The sequence below is a fragment of the Podarcis filfolensis genome (genome assembly GCF_964270895.1).
Source record: "Podarcis filfolensis genome assembly, chromosome: 4".
Classification (NCBI taxonomy): domain Eukaryota; kingdom Metazoa; phylum Chordata; class Lepidosauria; order Squamata; family Lacertidae; genus Podarcis; species Podarcis filfolensis.
Genome location: NC_139607.1, coordinates 28,791,134 through 28,807,526, shown reverse-complemented (window position 1 = coordinate 28,807,526; position 16,393 = coordinate 28,791,134).

The window sequence follows — 16,393 nt, the reverse complement described above, 5'->3', positions numbered from 1 at the left end:
CCTTTTGTGCCGTATACTGATATAAGGGACGTGGGTGGCACTGTGGGTTAAACCACAGAGCCTAGGACTTGCCGATCAGAAGGTTGGTGGTTTGAATCCCTGCCACGGGGTGAGCTCCCGTTGCTCGGTCCCTGCTCCTGCCCACCTAGCAGTTCGAAAGCACGTCAAAGTGCAAGTAGATAAATAGGTACCGCTCTGGCGGGAAGGTAAACGGCGTTTCCGTGTGCTGCTCTGGTTCGCCAGAAGCGGCTTAGTCATGCTGGCCACATGACCCGGAAGCTATATGCCAGCTCCCTCGGCCAATAAAGAGAGATGAGCACCGCAACCCCAGAGTTGGACACGACTGGACCTAGTGGTCAGGCGTCCCTTTGCCTTTACCTTTACTGATGTAAAAGATCTAATAACTGAACCTAACACAAGTGGCTCTCCCCCTTAACAGTTATCCTAATTCTTTGCCCCTATGCTTACATTCTCCTCTGCATCCCATTCAGTTGCCTCCCGCAGCAGCTCTCCAGCTGCCATTCACAACAGGTACTTGCCAACTGTCTGTCGCTCACAAACGGCACCCAACAGTCCATCTCCTGCTGCCCAGCATTTTTCATCAACAATCCTTAATAGTGGAGAGAGTGAGCTAGGAGCAAGCTCTTCTCTGCCTTCCTGCTTCTGTTTTCTAGTATCCTTCCCATGGGACAGCTGGTGGTATTTATTTATTCATTTATTTATTTTATATGGCCCTGTGAAGGGAGGAGACAGTGCAGCTGAGGTAGGCTCAGGGCAGTTGGTGGTAGCTGCTATCTTCTTTTCCTGCTCCCCTCCCTCTCCTGAGATCCATCCCACAGAGTATATATACAGTATGCACCTCCCTGGCTGACAGCAGAACTATTTTCAAGATAGATGCTTCTCCTTCATTGCGATTGACCTCTTTCTGTGTTCTTCCCTTTCTGTGTTCCCTTCTTCCTGCTGGTCCAATGCTTACCTCGGCCCAATTCAACAAATGCTAATTTTAGTAACGGCAGAGATTTCATCCAGTTGTCACATTCGGATGCTGTCCTGTAGGATTTTTCTCCTCTAGCTTCCTCTCTTTCTCTGACCGGCGAAGATCTCCTACCTATTAACTGGGCTGGTTCTTTCATCAGGCTCTATCTCAGAACTAGTGGCCCAGCAGCTATGCAGCCATCGCGTGCGGAACGCACACACCCCTCCGCACACTCTTGCAAATTGGTTGCCATAGCAACTCGCCACGTGCTCGGAGCCTGAAACTCCACAGTATGGATTTGTTTCTCAAAGGTAGATTCTGAAACACAGACAAAATCAGCCAGGAAATGAGATCTAAACTGTGTAAGTCTGGGAGGCGGGGGCGAGGGGAACCCACACAGCAGCTAGAAAGTTGAGAGAGAATCCTCATGACTCCTCACTTTAAGCACCTCGTGTCAAGCAGACGGCTTATGAACTGAAGAGTCCTAGGGCCTACCTAACCCTGTCTGCAACAAGACAATATGCTTCCAAGTTGAATTTCCTATGTCTAGCAGATTCTTAAAATACGGAATGGGTTAAGGACACACAACTATTTTTTTAGGAAAGGCACGAACAGGTCAAATATTGCTGGAGAGCATTATCTCCCCCAAAGAACCTGGGTGCATAGGTTATGTTTTGTCTATTAAGAATCTAGCAAACTAGGACAAAGTACACTTGGACATGACCCACCCAAACCCTCTATTGAAATGGACAGGGGAATATCCACTGGACACACCCTCTGTGGTGTGGGATCAGATGTCTCCTATTGATTGGCTATGGAGAGTTCAGCAGACCCTCCAAGTGTTCCTGTTTTCCAGGGACATCCCTGATTTAGAGAAGCTGTCCCAGTTTCTGATTTGAATGTCCTACTTTTCCTTAGGATGTCCCTATTTTCATTGGAGAAATGTTGGAAGGTATGACCCCTGAGCTATCTGAAGGCAATCCTGTATAGAGAAGGGTATTTTTAAATGTTCAATGTTTTATTATGTCTTTATATGTGTTTGAAGCTGCCCAGATTGGCTGGGGCAACCTAGTAAGATGTGAGGGGTACAAATACAGTAGCACCTCGGCTTACGTTACCCGAGGGTAACGTAAACTTTGGGTTGTGAAAGTGGCAAACCCAGAAGTGTTTTGCTGCATGTGCATGTGCAGAAGCGCTCTACCGCGCAGTGCGCATGCGCAGAAGCAGTCTGCTGCCAGGCACGCATGCACAGAAACAGTCCCTCCAGTTGCAGAAACCTTGGGATCCGACTGGAGATCCAGAAAGGATCCTGTCTGCAACAGGAGGTACCACTGTAGTAAAATTATCATGATGGACTGGGAGGTCCCTATTTTCATCGGAGAAATGTTGGAGGGTATGGTCCAGTGCTGTTTACAATAAGTACGTTAAACTCCAATCTAAGGCTACCATCTCTTTTGCTAAGCAGTAACAAGGCAATCATCTCTTCCTGTGCCGTCAAAGGCTATAACTGCCTCAGAGCTCCTGGACTCTGCAAGTTTCCTGTCCGCCACAAGCCTCCTGTGTTTCCTTTGCATCCTTCATTCTGCTGGCATTCACTCTGCATATCTAAGTTTTAGGGCTTCCTGGCAAAGTGCCTGCACTTGCATCTCTGAACTACTAAATTCCATGTGGTTCCTGGTGAATATTTGCTGAGATAAACACAGCCTGGCTGAAACGGGCCTTCTTTGGGTTCCTTCTTTCTGCACTTCCATTTCTAGTGAGCTCCATCTGGTTGTGGACTAAAGGTCAAGGTCAAGGGACCCCTGACCATTAGGTCCAGTTGTGACCGACTCTGGGGTTGCGACGCTCATCTCATTGGCCGAGGGAGCTGGCGTACAGCTTCCGGGTCATGTGGCCAGCATGACTAAGCCGCTTCTGGCGAACCAGAGCAGCGCACAGAAACGCCGTTTACCTTCCCGCTGGAGCGGTACCTATTTATCTACTTGCACTTTGATGTGCTTTCTAACTGCTAGGTTGGCAGGAGCAGGGACCAAGCAATGGGAGCTCACCCCGTTGCGGGGATTCGAACCGCTGACCTTCTGATCGGCAAGTCCTAGGCTCTGTGGTTTAACCCACAGCGCCACCCGCGTCCCTTGGTTGTGGACTAGGCATGTCTTATTTTTTTGATTTATTCTGACACTCAGGAGCCCCGCACCCAAAGGATAAGAGGGGACAGATGGAACCCTTTCACCCTTTTCAAGTCTTTTCCTCTCCCCTACCCAGAAACCACACAATCACCAGGCAGCCTCTATGGCTGGCAACCACTTCACCTCTCCTCCTCTGTATCTGGGACACCTTCTAGGCAAGTATTTAATTGTCATTTTGTTATATTTTGTCAATAACCTTTGCTTTCTGGAAAGGCCCTGATCTCTCCTGGTCTCTGAGTACCTTACAAGGGCACTCTGCTACTTGACTAACCTACCCAAGACTATGGATTCAGTCTTCCTTTGTATTTGGAAACTGTGATCGTTTCTGGGGTAGCTCTACTAGACCAGGCACCCCCAACCTGCAGCCCTCCAGATGGTTTGGCCTACAACTCCCATGATCCCTAGCTAGCAGGACCAGTGGTCAGGGATGGTGAGAACTGTAGTCCAAAACATCTGGAGGGCCAAAGGTTGGGGATGCCTGTACTAGACAGACATCAGCCTGTCCTCTAATAGAATAAAGCCAGGGTTGCAGGGGGAGAGAGATCCCCCAGCACATTGGACTTTAATCCTCCCCACTACCATCATTCTTGTTCTGAAAGAACTTGTTCCCTGAACATAGTCCACAGGTGTGTATTTAGATGTGTAACCATGCTTACTTGATTTCAGAAGAAGCTCAGTGGTACTGAGGCTTTCCTAGAGGGACCAACGTTCTCAGGATGGCTTCTACCCAGAGGATCTAAACCGTGGGCATTGCCCCATGTGGGAGTTACGAAACTGTACAAGGAAGATTTCCAGGTGAAGATCTTGAAAAGGTCTCCTGTATCTTTAAGAGTTCCTATGAACTTCATCAGGGGTACAGCTTTTCCCTACAGTGCTGCAGTGAGAGGAAAAGTTGTATGTTTTCAGTGACGTAGCATGGGTTGCCAGTGCCAGGGGCCATATGGAGGGGAGCTGTGAAGAAGGGAAACAGACAGAGTACACATGCACATTCAACTGCCTAATGGCATCCACATCACCCAGGAGATCGCAGCCATAGAGATAAGAAAATAAGAGTCATTCCATTGTCTGGAGAGGTTCACAGGGAGAAGCCATTTTCAGTGGAGCCCAGTAACAGAAGTGTGCAGCTCTACTGACGCAGAACTGGGTGTTGAAATTTTGACGCCCTAACAACTTCTCCCCAACAAGGCTTCAAGGGGTGGGAAAGTAATACTACTACTACTACTACTACTACTACTAATAATAATAATAATAATAATTTATTATTTATACCCCGCCCATCTGGCTGGGTTTCCCCAGCCACTCTGGGCGGCTTCCAGCAAAACACTAAAATACAATAACCTGTTAAACATTAAAAGCTTCCCTAAACAGGCTGCCTTTAGATGTCTTCTAAAAGTTTGGTAGTTATTTTTCTCTTTGACATCTGGTGGGAGGGCGTTCCACAGGGTGGGTGCTACTACCGAGAAGGCCCTCTGTCTGGTTCCCTGTAACTTGGCTTCTCGCAGCGAGGGAACCGCCAGAAGGCCCTCGGCACTGGACCTCAGTGTCCGGACAGAACAATGGAGGTGGAGACGCTCCTTCGGGTATACTGGACCGAGGCCGTTTAGGGCTTTAAAGGTCAGCACCAACACTTTGAACTGAGCTCAGAAACGTACTGAGAGCCAGTGTAGGTCTTTAACCAACATTAGTCTTTTTGGCAGATACAGTAATATGCTTGAAGGGGAGAGACATTACCTGTTTCCTCAGGACTGCAATGAGTTCCAAGTTTATGTGCACACACAGGCATCTGAATTACAGTTTGGAGATATGAGAGCAACATGTCAAGCAATTTCCTGTGCTGCAGAAATCTAATGTAGGATTGGGAAGAACCCTTTCATGCCCCTAAACTCCCTTTAGAAACTCACCTTGCCCAGTATGTTTGTAAGGGGTAAACACAGGATTCCTTGCATTCATCCACCCACATCTCATGCCTTGTCCTTGAATTATTATATGCAAAAAGATCTATTTCCTCATGCTGGATAGGCTACTGGTATTTTAATTTTCAGCATTTGAGGAATCAGTGCCATGCTCCGAAGTGAACCGAATTATAAAGGAGCCCATTTTAACAGCAGGATAAAAATACTCTTACTACCCGTTTGGGTGGAGCCATGAGCTATAGTTTATTTAGCGTAATAGCTAATCCATTCCTAATGACTGTTCTAAATAAAAGCCACTCCACCCTTTAGAATTATGTGCACACATTATGCAGCAGTGTTTAATTATATAGCTCCTATATATATGTATGTTTATTCATTATGTAACAGTTTTTCATTGTGCATCCTTTATATTATCTGTATGGGCAGCTGTGATGGGAATCAGTACTGCGATTTCTGTGTGTGTAATGAGTACTTGAAAACTATACCCTGAATGTTCAACTTGAAACCTATAAATCTATTATATACCTTGGTAAGCAAGTCCCCATCAGCATGATAATTTTAAAAGTTTAAATATTCTATACCCTCAAATTCTCCACGGTATAATTAACTATTTTCTTTAAAGTATTTCTTAACTCACTTTTTATCCAAAGATCTTTAGGGTGGTGCGCAAAAGTCTGAGAACAATTCCCATACTTCTCTGGAAACCCATATGATATTTCCTGGTGGACATTGCTCAACTGAGTGCCAAGTGACATCTTCAGGCTGTCAACGATGGGGTTATTGCTAAATTTTCCTGGTTCTCAGAACTTTCTGACAGGAAGACAAAATTGAACGTAGTATTTTGGACAGTTATGGATTGGAAACTGCAGGTTGAGCAGCGAATGGCTTTCTTGATATCATACTGGAATTGGCTGGGAAGAATTATGTGTTTCTGATTTTTGCACGGAGGGCTGCTCACTCGCGGCTATTGCCTGCCAAAGAACATGTCACTGTATTGCTGGAAAGAACACAGAACAGAACCTAAAAATAACAAGGGAGAAATGTCCAGCTGTGGTGTCTGGCTCCAGTCCACAATAATAGAGTTTCTAATTTAACCGTGCAATACTCGCTTTTCTAAATATAATTGATGACTGAAAACAAGAGTTTCAAAGTGTGCTTGCCCAGAGTAATTATGAAGGTATCAGGAGGCCTGGCCTGCAGCAAACACAGCGCAACTGTGGTGGATGGCCCAGGGTCTATTGTTCAGCATAGGCTGTACTATAAACATGGTACAGAGGTGTCATTATAAACGTGTTTGCCAGGCTGAAATGGAGGCTTGAACTGTGATAATGCCCTTGCTTGCCGTGATGGGGGCAGAGAGGCATAAGGCGAGTGTGTTTGGAAACTAGCTGGCTCTACAAAGATAAAATTTACATGCATTGTTTCTGCCAAGTTTGGGAATGCAGCCCCTGGAAGGTGGGCTAGAAAAGATGGAACCTTCCAGCTAAAAATAATTATCCACCCTGGATTTACCTTCAGAACAGCTGGGCGGGGGACAGACCATAAAACCACAAGGTGTGGATCATTCGCTCATCCATCAGTTGAATGAATTGGCCCATTTTTCAGAGCAGCCACTTGAAAAACATGGATGGCACCAGTAAGCATCTTCTGTTATGAGAAGAGTTGGACCTTGTTTCATTGGACGGAAGGTGTGGTGTTTTTTTTTAATGGCAAAGAAGAAGAAGAAGAAGAAGAAACTACAGTGGGCAGCTGTTGCAGACTCAAAGGACTAGCAAATAGCAGACCTGGGGGAAGAAATGGTAGAACTATCAAAGAGTTTGAAACCACTGGACTCATGTGGGATTCGATGAAACATCTGTGAAATGACAGCTACAGCTAAATATGAATCATTAAAGAAGTTTCTTATAACTATTTTCAGGGTTTCTCTGTGACCTAGATAATAGAGAACTGAAACACAGGGAGTGCCGCTGCAGAACAATTACTTCCTACCTGGTACAGAGAAACTAAGTCAGGCCAGTGGCTGCGGCTCAGTGGTAAATGACATGCTATCATTCTGCTGCCTGGCTAATGGAACGTGATCATTCCCTAGGACTCATAGCACTGATAGAGAAGGGGTGGTGCTCCACAGAGGTATTGATGGCTAAATGATACCATCAATGTGCACAGTATGTTCTACCTTGCCTCAAATGGCACAGCTCTGGGTGTAGTTTCCTCTCCTCCACATCTCTCATCGCTGGCCTGCTGTTTCATTTGTACTGCTTCTGCAGCTAACCTGTTGGCAGTAGCGTAGGTCCACATGCCTCTTGCTAGAATTCAGCAAACAGAGAGATCACTCAAAAATAAACAATTTTAATTGGGGGTGGGCGAGAGGGGTATATTGTATTTTGAAGGATTTTGTGTTGGGGGGCAGGGAGCCCACAATATCCTGAAAGCATACCAAACAATGGGTGGAAAGCAGAGAGCATTTTATCAAGTGGTGACTTACCACTCTGTGGATATAAAAGTAAAGGACCCCTGGATGGTTAAGTCCAGTCAAAGGTGACTATGGGGTGCGGCACTTATCTCAATTTCAGGCCGAGGGAGCCAGCGTTTGTCCACAGGCAGCTTTCTGGGTCATACAGCCAGCATGATTAAACTGCTTCTGGCACAACGGGACACCGTGACAAGTGCCAGAGCGCACGGAAACACTGTTTACCATCCTGCTGCAGTGATACCTATTTATCTACTTGAGTTGGCATGCTTTCAAACTGCTAGGTTGGAAGGAGCTGGGACAAAGTGACAGGAGTTCACCACCGTTGTTTGGATTCGAACAGCCAACCTTCCAATCAGCAAGCCCAAGAGACTCAGTAGTGTAAGGAGGTTGTTTGCATTGCCCCAACATAGTGGCAAAGACATTGATGACACGACTTCTTGCACAGATTTCTGATCAGCATGATCTTGCCGGAAAATACTTCTCAACATTTACAAAGGACATTGTAGATGACCAGCTTACAACACGATTATGCTATATACTGTTCAGTGTACCACCCAGTAAATGATCCTCGGCCCTTACTCTCTCTTAGCTGAGAATGATCAAGGCATGGGAAAGAGATGGTCTAATGGTCCTTGAGCAAGAAATTCTGGCCATTTTCTCATTTGCATATGTACATTCATTGACACAGGTCAGTTGTTCATTACTAAGTATAGGAGGCTGATTGTAAATCTGTCAAAGAGCATAAGAGCACCTTGTTATCTCTCTCAGCCTGTTGAAAACCAGTTTGGTATCAGCTATGAGGCATCGTGTAAGTATTGGCAATAAATGTCTTTAGGAATGATAAAGGGGAAAAAGAATTCTTGAAACTCAGATTAGCAAGTGCTCAGCAAAGAGGCAGGGAGAAAAAAAGAGCATATAACATATTTCAGAAAAAGTGAAACCATAATGAATTAACACTGTTGATATAGGGTGTACTTTTGAACTAGCAGGAAAAATAAGGGAAAGTGATAGATTCAATTAGGCATTGTAGCTGTGGATAAAGAGTAACTAAGAAAAAAAATGAATGTATGTTAATCAGCAGGCCTGACCCCGGCCGTATACATCCCAGAGTGTCAGCAAAATTAACTAGCAATTAGCAATGTTTATTCCTTCGAAACCTGAGAGGAAAGGGAGAAATACACAAGCAGATGGGGAAAGTAAATCTTTTGCTAATTAGTTTAACAGGAGAAGTAGCAGTTATGGCAAGTACTGCCTAGTAAAACTAACCTAAATTCTGACTTAATAGAGAACAGTGCCTGAACAATTTCTATGCATGAGAGAGAGAAAAGAGCAAACCAGCAGTTGAAAAGAAAGAACATTGTACCTGCCTGCAGAAGAACAGTTGTAAGATTTGGGCTGCAGAAACAAAAGCCAATATGGACTGAGGATAATCACAGGAGATTTAAATTTGCCATGAACATTGGTGGCCCCAGAACATTGGTGGTGGGGCAGGAGGACAAGTATCTGCCACTCACAACGAGGTCACCTTCCATTTGCCCCCATTTCTATGCTCCTGACATTAGTATATGCAGTATTCTTTTTGTCGTCCACCTAGAAATATACTTTGCCCCTGCTGTGGACCCCCTCCCACCCCATTATCCAATTGGTGAGAGATTTCAGATGTATCAGCCCATACCGCAGTGTGGCTTTCCTTGGAATTGAGGCCACTGGAGACTGCGTTATCTTTGTGATGTACAGTTTTATTTACACATACATACAGGCTAAGCATGGGACGGGGGTGGCGCTGTGGGTTAAACCACAGAGCCTAGGACTTGCCGATCAGAAGGTTGGCGGTTCGAATCCCCACGACAGGGTGAGCTACTGTTGCTCGGTCCCAGCTCCTGCCAACCTAGCAGTTTGAAAGCACGTCAAAGTGCAAGTAGATAAATAGGTACCTCCAGCGGGAAGGTAAACGGCGTTTCCGTGCGCTGCTCTGGTTCGCCAGAAGCGGCTTAGTCATGCTGGCCACATGACCCGGAAGCTGTACACCGGCTCCCTTGGCCAATAAAGTGAGATGAGCGCCGCAACCCCAGAGTCGGCCACGTCTCGACCTAATGGTCAGGGGTCCCTTTACCTTTACCTTACAGGCTAAGCATAAGATGGAGGGGGTGTGAACACCCCAGCAGATCTTGTTCCCCCATTAGGTTTCTAGGATGACCTCCAAATCCATAGTTTTGGTTTCAGAACAGTGAGCAGGTCAAGCCTTTGTCTTCTAAGCCCAGGCAAGACTAGACAAAGACTGGCCCCGGGTCTGTTGTTCTCCTGCCTTTAGGATGACATGGCCTCCAGGCAGGTCAATAGGGAAGGCCTGTCCCCCTCCTTCTGGAATCATCACCAGCTTAGTTGTTTCCATGGCAACATACCTGTACTTGACCAACTCTTTAGACATGTAAAAAGGGTGCTTAACAGGCCTGGTGAGGCCATTACTTTTCCTTCTTTTTCTGTATCACTTTATTTCTTTTAATTGAAATCACTTCAATAAAATATAATTTAAAAAAAAAAAACTTAACAAGGAGAATGGTCTGATCTTTTTAGAAGTTCATTCGGCTACAGACTCCCATCTTATAAATGTTACACAGGTTTGGACGGGATCCAAACAAACCCTCCAGTCCTACAACACTATAAAAACCCTCTCCTCTGGCAGTCCCCCACCTACCCCTTCTGTCAGTAATGTGGGGGGGGGGATATAAAGTGTGACTATGTAAACTGGCTGAAACCTGGCAAAGAATAAAACTTTGCTATATTTGTGCTCAAACTCAATAAAGGTGTGCCTTATTCTTCTTAGCTTAGAAATGCTTACTGCATTTCACTTGTGCTCTGCTGCACTCAGCCTAGTTTGAGAAACCAGATTTTGAAAGCAAGCCAAAAATGCCTCCATCAACGCCTTTCCTCTTGAACTCTAGTTACTCATCATTTCAGCAACTATTCACTTCTTTTTCCATGTTAGCTTAAGCTGCCTGTACAAATCAAATTACAAGGACGGTTCATAAAACAAAAAGTAATATTTCTGGAGCTTGTGTGGAAACATATAGGTGCACACCTGAACAGCTGTAATACCTGAGGTGAGTCCTCTATTTGATTTAGCATTCTACCTCAAAAACTGGTAAGTAATATAAATAGCCTTCGGAAAGATAAATCTTCTGATAGCTTTCATCTGCTTAATTATAGGTATTCTGCCTGCATTTTATAACACTTTTGTAAAGTACAGACCAGGTAACATATCCATTTTAAATATTTAGAAATCATAGACTGAGATTTGAAAATCTGATGGTTACATAACCAGTCAATTGCAGAGTTAAGATGCTTTTCATAACCAGTCAATTGCAGAATTAAGATGTGGCTTGGGAGCTCTATGAAACAAACTAACAAAAACCAGGGCAGTTTTGACATGCTCCTTCGGCCATCTTTATTCAAAATGGCCTCCAGTTATATCCAAACTCAGCTGAAAACCTGCTGCTTGATCTCAGGAATTATAATACAAAATCAGTTATGATATCTGAACAGGTGTCCAAAGACACAGCAATTTTCTAAAATATGCAGTAGAAGTGAAAATATGATAGTTTGGAAATCTTAAAGGCAGAAATCATAACATTTTTGCTTTTTAATCTCTAGTTCACTACTCTTGGTTTTGTGGCGTCACCAATCTGCAACTCCACTCTTGTTCCCGCCACCATTTTGATGGAACCATTCTGAAGTTACCTTGGTCCATGAACCAGCTAAGTGAGACCAAGTCCTAATTGAACTCCACGGAACAAGCAAGTCAAGACTAACATTAGTTACTTTGAAGCCACACAAATTATTTTCCACATGCATACTTTAAAATGTAAAATCTTTTTACAGATCTACAGTAAGAGACAAAAGCAACACTTAAGTAATGGATGTAGTGAATTGGTTAATTTGTTAGAACACATATATTATGCTAGTCCCTATTATGCTACAGCATATCTTGTATTTTAATAAAGTACACTGTCATGAAACAGATTATGGATGTCCTGTGTTTCAGGCAATAAATTAGATTTCTCTGATACTATGCCAAGAGACACGTTCAGTTTTATCCATAAAATGTCACCTGTTTGGATATAATTTGATGTTTGCTTAAGCTGGTTAATTCATCAATTAAACTGACTGAGCAGGACAGTTAATCAACTGAAAATCATTAATCAGGTCAACCCCGTATGCAACGGACACTGGTATAATTATCAGCATAATCCACCAAGGCAAAGGTGGATTTAGTGTTTCAGTGATTTAACTTTGAAAACAAGGCTATATATAATCCTTGCTCTAGCCATTTGCAAACTCAGCTGGCAGGACCAGAGCCACCATTTGTGCCAAAAATAAAATAAAATAGGCATGTAGTCCAATACCAACTTTCCTATAAACCAGGCTTAGCATTATATATATCACAAGATAAATAGTGGCCTTGGGTTTTTTCCTCCTAATTATTTCTAATTATTAAAAAGGTAAAGGGTCCAGTCATGACCGTCTCTGGGGTTGCGGCGCTCATCTCGCTTTATTGGCCAAGGGAGCCAGTGTACAGCTTCCAGGTCATGTGGCCAGCATGACTAAGCTGCTTCTGGCAGACCAGAGCAGTGCACGGAAATGCCGTTTACCTTCCCGCCGGAGTGTACCTATTGATCTACTTGCACTTTGACGTGCTTTTGAACTGCTAGGTTGGCAGGAGCAGGGACGGAGCAACGAGCTCACCCCGTCGCGGGGATTCGAACCGCCAACCTTCTGATCGGCAAGTCCTAGGTTCTGTGGTTTAACCCACAGTGCCACCCAATTCCTTAGCAGCAAAGTTGTTGGTTGCTTCTGACTTCTTTTCCAAAACACATTCCAAAATTAATGTGTACAAGATTTTCTTTTCCATTTCAATGGACTGAAAGGCAGCTCAATATAGCATTGGCGTGAGATGTCTTAGTGTTTTCACCCATGATCTTCCACCGAAAGTGTTATATTTTGCCCGTAAACTGATGCGGTAGCAAAAGCTTCAAGCTATAAACCACTCCAGCAAATTATTCATTTCCATGGACTGCCTAGCAAGAAGAAACATAAATATTGGCATTATGTTAATATGAAAAGTGACTATTGTATAATGTGTCAGGAGCTTTGGTACAGTGGCTTCATTGTTATTCATTCATTGCTGGGCTGTTCCGTGTCCTCTGCAGCAGTTTCAGTTCAGCGCTTAAACACTGTGAAGTATTCCTTAAGTGAAAAAAAGGACTTTGCGTCCTCAACCCACTTTAATAGCAGAAAGCTATTTGTGAAGACTGCATGTCCTCTGCTGATATTGGTTAGATCATCACTGTCACTGTGCAGATGGCCAGGGACATGCAGAGGATAAATATAGTGCCAAAGCCTTTGTATCGTTACATTTTGCTTTGGATTTGTCTGGCTTGATCATTGTGAATGAGACATCAGGGATGTAACTGAACAGTTTAATGGTTGCTCCAGGAAAGAGGCAACATCAGGTCTTAAATACAACAGTATTTTGTTAAGAATCTGTAAGAACCATTGTTCTCTCTCCTACTGCCTGAACCTACTGAGAGCTGACCCTCTTGACCCTTGGGCCTGACTTCCAGAAATCTATTATGGAGATGCCCTTAAAGATTCAAGTAAAACTATTATCCTAACATACCGCCTTTCTAGAGTAATAAGAACTCAGCGCTTTACATTGCCCTACCAAGAATGTTTTATAAATGTGCTGGGGGGCTTCATGATTAAGTTGGACCGATTTTTTCGGGGTGGGGTGGGGGTGGGGGTTAAAATTGTGATGCCAGGACTCATATATTGATAAAAAATGCTGTGGGTACCGGCACAAAATGGCTGCCATGGGCAACCAAAATATAAAAACATAGGTACTCGTAATGTCACACACAAATAGCCCTGGGTTTTTCATATTTCTTATTTATGTATTGCATTTCTATACCATATTTCTGCCAAGGCGGTTTATAAAGGTAAAATACTAAAACAAACAAATGAAATCAAATGTAGAGTTGGTCCTGTGGTGAAGAGCAGACAATCCAAACAAGGCAGGCCCTGAGGTTGTCTTTGTCCACCTCCCATCCTTTCCTCTTCCTTCCCACAGGCCAGGTGATCTATTAGCCCAGCTGTGGAGGGAGGGGACAGTCCAGTTTTGCCTCCTTCCCTCACTCTTAAGCATCATCTTTTGAGTGCTGGCTTGCTTGCTCTGTTGCTGTCTTCAGCCGTGCTTCATTCTGCATTTTACCTTTGGATCCTTCCTCTCTTTTGGGAATCTGTAGGAGGGGACTTGCGATGAACGTCTTGCACAAGGGACTCCAAAACGATCCAATAATGAAAGGGTCTGGATAGCTCAGTTGGTTAGAGCATGGTGCTGTTAATGCCAAAGTAGCAAGTTCGATTCCCATATGGGACAGCTGCTTATTCCTGCATTGCAGGGGGCTGGAAAAAGGGACTGAATCTCAAAAAGGAAATGTTTAAGAGGCAGAATTTTGTCTGGAGGTTGAAAACAGTTATTTGTGATGGAGAAATGCATCTGCAATATGTGAAGAGCTATCCATGTGTGTGTGTGTGTGTGTGTGTGTGAGAGAGAGAGAGAGAGAGAGAGAGAGAGAGAGATTTGTCTGGCTTGACTCTGAACAGTCCTGACAAAGAAAACATTATTCTCAGTGCACAATTCACCTACAGAGTTGGTGTCTCTGAGACAATCACTCTGCAGGTATGTACATATGTGGGAAACAGCCAGTCTTAGTTTGAAATTAAATAGAGACACAGGACCAGATTCAACAAGGCATCATTCATGCAATTCTCCCATTTATTAACTTAATGGTTTAAAAAAAATATATAGAAGAAAATGAGCTTGGTGGCAAGAGGTACAAAAGTCCACTGGAAGGTACAAAAGTCCATTGCCCATCAGACCTAAATTTGATGAGTGTAAAGCATCAGTGCAAGTCTTGGGCAATGACCCTAGCTCCCTAAAGATGACAGACAATTTACTGGAAGAGCATTCTGGCTGCAGCTATCTCAGGAACCCTAAAAACTGAGTTGCTCCACTGCAGCAGTGGTTTTTAAAAAATGTATTCTAGAGAAACTTGGTGCTCTTCAACAATCTTCTTCCTTGCTGAGAAGTGTGGGACAATATTGCAGTCAAGCCAACAACTGATGTTTTACCAGATAGGCACATGAAGGTGTTGAAGCTCACAGAGCTTTCCTGTAAAAATTACTAGAGTGAACTCTGTGAGATCACTTCCTTTGTCTGCCTTGGCAGGAAGCTGTAACACCACATACTTCCTTCCTGCCTGGGCATCTCCCTTTTTCCTCATCATGTCTCCAAGCTGACCACACGTGTATGTCTGAGCTCCGCAGCTCAGACACCATTTTGAACTTAATTTTTGTACTTTGGTAACTTAGCTAGTAGTTATAAACCTGCCTTCATTTTGCCACTGTAACTGCTGCTCAAGACCTAGAGTATGTAAGTAAATTCTACTTTTACTTCTTCACAAAACATGTATGATTGTTATTTTTAAGAGGGAGGAAAGGGGTAATACCAGGGAAAATCTAGTCTGCCTTAAAGCATTGTGGATTATTGTTTCTAGAAACTTAGCTTCCAAGTTTAAAGCTGCAAAGGATGCTGCTCACAAAGATGAACAAGGAAGGATAATAACTACATAGTATATCCTCTCCTAGTGGCTAAATCCATTCCCAAAAAGAAGCTTATTAATGGCAACCCATCTTTCTGGCTTGTCCTCCTTGTCTGATCATCCCAATAGGCACAGCTTCAGGGGTTTTGGTGCCCTCTCCTAACATTTCACTCATGCAAAAGAGGAAATCAAACAGGCTGGGACAGTGGCCTCTGTGAAGTAAGTCTGCACCCTAAATTGCTTCCCAGAACCCTCAGCAACACAGGTTTCCCAGCAGACATTCAGGAGTTCCTTTGTTGGTGAGTCACAAGAAGCTGTCTTATGCCAGTCAGGCTGCTGGTCCATCTAGCTAGCCATTGTCTATGACTGGGATGAGCTCACCAGGACCTCAGGCTTACATGTTACTGCCAGGGAATGAACCCATCATCTCACACACACAACGCAGGCGCTATACCACTGAGCGATGACCACTTCCTCTAAAGTGGAAAGAATTCTATGAAGCCAGGAAGTCTGAAAACCACTGCGGTAGTAGAGTGTGCAATCTGGGTCTTCGTCTGCAACTGAATTGCCCTGTTTCCTACTAGAGTTCATGCAGCAGAATGAGTTATCCTTTAGAGAGGCGGGGGCAAGATCTATGTACAAAGCATCTCTTCCAGATCAGTCCCAAGGGAACGAGTTGGAAAGTCTGACTTTCCCATTTCAAAATAATAAGCACTGAGTCATGGGCTGCTATATGAGAGAAAATGAGATTACAAAGATTACTCTATTTTAAGATTTCAGCCACGTTGGTGATTCATGCTTTGCCACATGTTTTTGCATTATGCTGCTGTCCATTTCTTTGAACAGTGCATTTTCTGCATTTTTGAAAACCTGTTCTCTAAGACAACATATGTAACAATGAGGTGTTGGTATTGGTTTCAAACGAAGCTTTCTGTGCTAAGACTGAAAGCTTGGAATCAATTTTTTCGTCATTCACAGGCACAGAACTACCTTTAAAAGTTGGCTACTAAATGCATGTTCTTATGCTTATGATAAGCAGGTCAGAGTTTCTCCGGGGATCTGAACCATTTTAAAGCCTGTATTATATTCTAAACATTCTGCAAAATCTCTGCATTTTTGAATATAGCGCAACAGTAAATGTAAAAGGGTTTTCTTTTCTCCTCTATAGTTTTTATACATATGCA